The sequence below is a fragment of the Papio anubis genome, chromosome 17 (assembly GCF_008728515.1).
Source record: "Papio anubis isolate 15944 chromosome 17, Panubis1.0, whole genome shotgun sequence".
Classification (NCBI taxonomy): domain Eukaryota; kingdom Metazoa; phylum Chordata; class Mammalia; order Primates; family Cercopithecidae; genus Papio; species Papio anubis.
In genome coordinates, this window is record NC_044992.1 from 20,991,805 (window position 1) to 20,996,253 (window position 4,449).

Consider the following 4,449-nt stretch of genomic DNA (forward strand, 5'->3'; position numbering starts at 1 on the left):
AATGCTCTGTATCATCTCATCCAATGTTTCGAACAAATGTATCAGCACAAAACCTGAAGTGTTGTTGCATCTTTTCAGTTTTAGGGTCATATGCTTTGGAATATGAGCTTGTCCACACCGTCAAAGGGAAGAGTTGAGATGGGTACATGAATTTACTTAAGTGAATATATATTAATGTCATTTTTTAGAAAGATGCTGGCTCTGCCAGCATAAATAAAGCCTTGGAGAATCTTGCAACTGGGCAAATGAGTAACTTTAAGGTACTCATAAAAAAAAAAAAAAATCCATCAGGCACAGCCTGGGCAACATGGCGAAAACTGCCTCTACAAAAAATACAAAAATTAGCCAGGTGTGGTGGTGCCCACCTGTGGTCCCAGCTATTCGGGAGGCTGAGGTGGGAGAATCAGCTGAGTCCAGGAAGCCAAGGCTGCAGCGAGCTCTGATTAATCGCACCACTGCACCCGAGCCTGGACAACACAGTGAGACTGTCTTAAGGAAAAAAATGCTGAGCACGGTGTCTCAACACCTGCAATCCCAGCACTTTGGAGGTCAATATGGGAGGATCGCTTGAGCCTAGGAGTTGGAGGCTGCAGTTAGCTATGATTACACCACTGCACTCCAGCCTGGGCAACAGAGTAAAACCCTGCCTGAAAAAAAAAATCCCAAATTTGAGAGACATTCTACAACATACCTTACCAGTACCTCTTAAAATCTTTAAGGTCATCAAGGACAGGAAAAGTCTGGGAGTGTCACAGATCAGAGGAGGCTAAAGTGACATAACAACTAAATGTAATGTGATATCCTGGCTGGGATCCTGGAACTGAAAAGGGACATTTTTTAAAACAGTGAAATTGGATAGTGTGTGGAGTTTAGTTAATATTAATATACCAGGGTGGAGTGGCTCATGCCTGTAGTACCAGCTACTCAGAAGGCTGAGGCAGGAGGATCGCTTGAGTCCAGGAGTTTGAACCCATCCTGGGCAATATAGCAAGACCCTGTTTCTGAAAGAAAAAAAAAAAAGAATATATATATATAAAAAACAATGTACCAATGTTGGTTCTTTAGTTGTGACAAAAGTACCTTAGTAATGTAAGATGTTAGCAATAGGGGAAACTTTGCAAGGGGTATATGGGAACTCCAATCTGTTTTCACAACTTTTTTGGGAATCTAAAACCCTTCTAAAATAAAAAGCTAATGAATAAAAAAGGGTACAGAGATCGGGGCCAGAGCAGAGATGACACATTTCAGATCTGTCATCCCATGCAGCGCCCCCGGGTGGACTTATCTATGTGACCTCCCTCCAAGTCTATTCATCCCTTAAAGAGGCATGTCCGAGATGTTGCCCTCTGCACAGTGCTGGGTGTCCAGGTCTGCATAACAGCTCTGGGGAGCTTTGCTGCTTCAGCGTCATCCCAAGGAGAAACCTTTGGGAGGGAAGCAGACATGGGTGTGAATTCAGGCAAAACACTTGAAACCTGGAGTGGAAGTTCAGTCTCTTAGAATTTTTTATTGGCAAGGACCTTAGGTGCTTGTCTCATTTTTGTGGATCGGGACACTGGGAGGCTCCCTTTTCTCCCGAGCCATGGCTGGAGGCCAAGACCACCCCTCGAGGATCATTGTCAGGACCACCACGAGCTGGACAGCCCCGTTTTCCTACCTCAGATGTGAAAAAGAAAAAAAAGGAGAGAAACTGGGGCCCAGTAAAATTGAGTAATGTATTTAAAGGCCATTTAGGGCTAGTCATGGTGACTCACACCTGTAATCCCAGCACTTCGGGAAGCTGAGGTGAGAGGACTGCTTGAGCCCAGAAGTTCAAAACCAGCCTGGGCAGCAGAGTGAGACCCTGTTTTAACAAAAAATAAAAAATCAGCCAGGTGTGGTGGCACATGCCTGTACTCCTAGCTGCTCAGGAGGCTGAGGCTGGAGGATCACTTGGAGCCCAAAAGGCCAAGGCTGCAGTAAGCCATGATCACATCAAAGAAACGGGCCCAGTAAAATTGAGTAATTTATTTAAAGGCCAGTTAGGGCCAGTCATGGTGACTCACACCTGTAATCCCAGCACTTCGGGAAGCTGAGGTGAGAGGACTGCTTGAGCCCAGAAGTTCAAAACCAGCCTGGGCAGCAGAGTGAGAACCTGTCTCAAAACAAATTAAAATAGACCAGTTAGTAGCTTCAGACACATTTCTCAACAATGTTAGTTTTTTCAATGTTAATGTAACATCTTCCCCTGCCTTTTAATGGATTCTTACTCAAAACCCTAATACATAGAACAGATAGGAAGAGAGCTGTTCTGTCTAAGGAAAGAGGTGGGAGCCTCAGTTCTATCTACACATTTACGTTTTACTACCTTCCAATAGGTTAGTAAAAGGATTCCATAGGGTTCCGAAGAGTTCTATAGGATTTCTGTGGAACTCTTGGAAGCAGAGTTTAAAATCTGTAGCACTTTAAGGCTGCATATTATTCCGGTATGGGGTTATTCTGCAATTTACATAACCAGTCCCCTATTGCTGGCCATTTTATTCAGTCAAACTCTCAATTTTATGAACATTCATCTCTGCACTTATTTCTATTTTATCATGATATGGAATTTTTGGGGTAAAGGTATTTTAATGCTTTCAAGACATACTAACGAATCACTCTCCAAAATGGCTATAAGAATTTACAGTCCCAGCAGCAGTATATTCACGAGTGGCCAATTTCCCTATAAAAAAATCAACACTGGATTTTAACAGTATTTTTCATTGGCCAATCTGATACAGAAAAAAATGGAATCTAAGTATTGTTCAAATTTGCATGTCTTTGATCATTACTATGGCTAAACTTTTGGGGTGAATTTTATTGGCTATTTAAATATTTTCATTTGTGTTCTTTGCCCATTTTTTTCTATTTGGATTTTTGTTGTTGTTATTGTTTTATAAAATTTATTCACAAACTAAGACTAAACTTTTTTTTTTTTTTTTTTTTTTTTTTTGAGACAGGGTCTTGCTCTGTCACCCAGGTGGGAGTGCAGTGGTGTCATCATAGCTCACTGCAGCCTTGAACTCCAGGGCTCAAGCCATCCTCCAGCCTTAGTGTCCTTAGTAGCTGGTACTACAGGTATGCACCACTATGCATGGCTTTTTTTTTCAGGGTCTCACTTTATTGTCCAGGCTGGTCTCAAACCGGGGCTAGGCTCAAGCAATCCTCCCACCTTGGCCTCCCAAAGTACTGGGGTTACAAGCATAAGCCATGGTGCCCAGCAACTCTTATCTATAAGTAAAGATTTCTGAGTGTTAAATTTGCCTTTTGCTTATCACATAACTTTTAAATATTTATTTCAAATCTAGCAATCTTTTTCTTTACAGTTTCTGCTGCAAGCTAAATTTTGTTATTATATTGAGAAATGTCTTCCCTACTCCAAACATTTTCTTTTAGTGGTAATTCCTCAGTGGTGGGGGGATGACTGGAGTGTAAAGGTACATACATCTAAAATAACTCCAGGACATCTAAAGGGCAGCTTCACTGCCCGAGCTCTAGCTGATGTCCTTTCTTCTCCCTGAAGCTTTCAGCATACTCCATTGCATGAAGATTTGGTCAGTCCAGATTACTGAGGAAGAATCCTGTAATATTTTGTGACATCTTTTGTTCATTTTTATTTAATTTCCACTCCTGTTCCTTGAACACAGCTTCTACAAATTTACTTGCCAGACACACCTCTAGATAATAAGATATAAAGTGAACAAAATGAAGACCCTGCCCTCATGGAGTTTATAGTTTGAGTAAAGGAGGACAGAAAATAAAAAAAAATAAGGATGTAAATATGTAGTTTGCTAGTTGGCAATAAAGGATGCTTTGGAGAAAAATAAATCTGCATCAGAGGGATAAATATGCAGTACTTACTACATTGTGTTGTAACTCCTCCCCACTAGACTGAGTGCTTTTGAGGTCATAGATTTTGTTTTATCAATCCCTGTAGTTGACTAGTCCAGTGCCTGGAAAGAGCACATGTCTAATAAAAATAGAAAAGCAATATAGGTTACACCTGAGTGAGGCTGCCTTGGCCCAATTCAATCTCTGCCATCAGTTAATCATGACCTTGAATAAGGTACTCAGTTCTGTATGCCTCAGTTTCCTTACCTTAAAAATGAAGACTGGCCAGGCACGGTGGCTCACGCCTGTAATCCCAGCACTTTGGGAGGCCGAGGCAGGTGGATCACCTGAGGTCAGGAGTTCAAGACCAGCCTGACCAACATGATGAAACCCCATCTCTACTAAAAATACAAAATTAGCCAGGCGTGGTGGCACACGCCTGTAATCCCAGCTACTTGGGAGGCTGAGGCAGAAGAATCACTTGAACCTGGTGGGGGTGTAGGTTGCAGCGAGCTAGATTGTTCCATTGTACTCTATCCTGGGCAACAAGAGTGAAACTCTGTCTCAAAAAAAAAAAAAAAAATGAAGGCAAAGAAGGTA

The 4,449-nt window shown here is 41.9% G+C and overlaps 1 non-coding gene across 1 annotated transcript; it reads left to right on the forward strand.

Moving 5' to 3' along the window:
* The first annotated feature begins 1,530 nt into the window (after positions 1-1,530).
* LOC116271154 lies at positions 1,531-1,668 on the forward strand. Its single transcript, XR_004179591.1, has one exon.
* Positions 1,669-4,449: the final 2,781 nt, after the last annotated feature.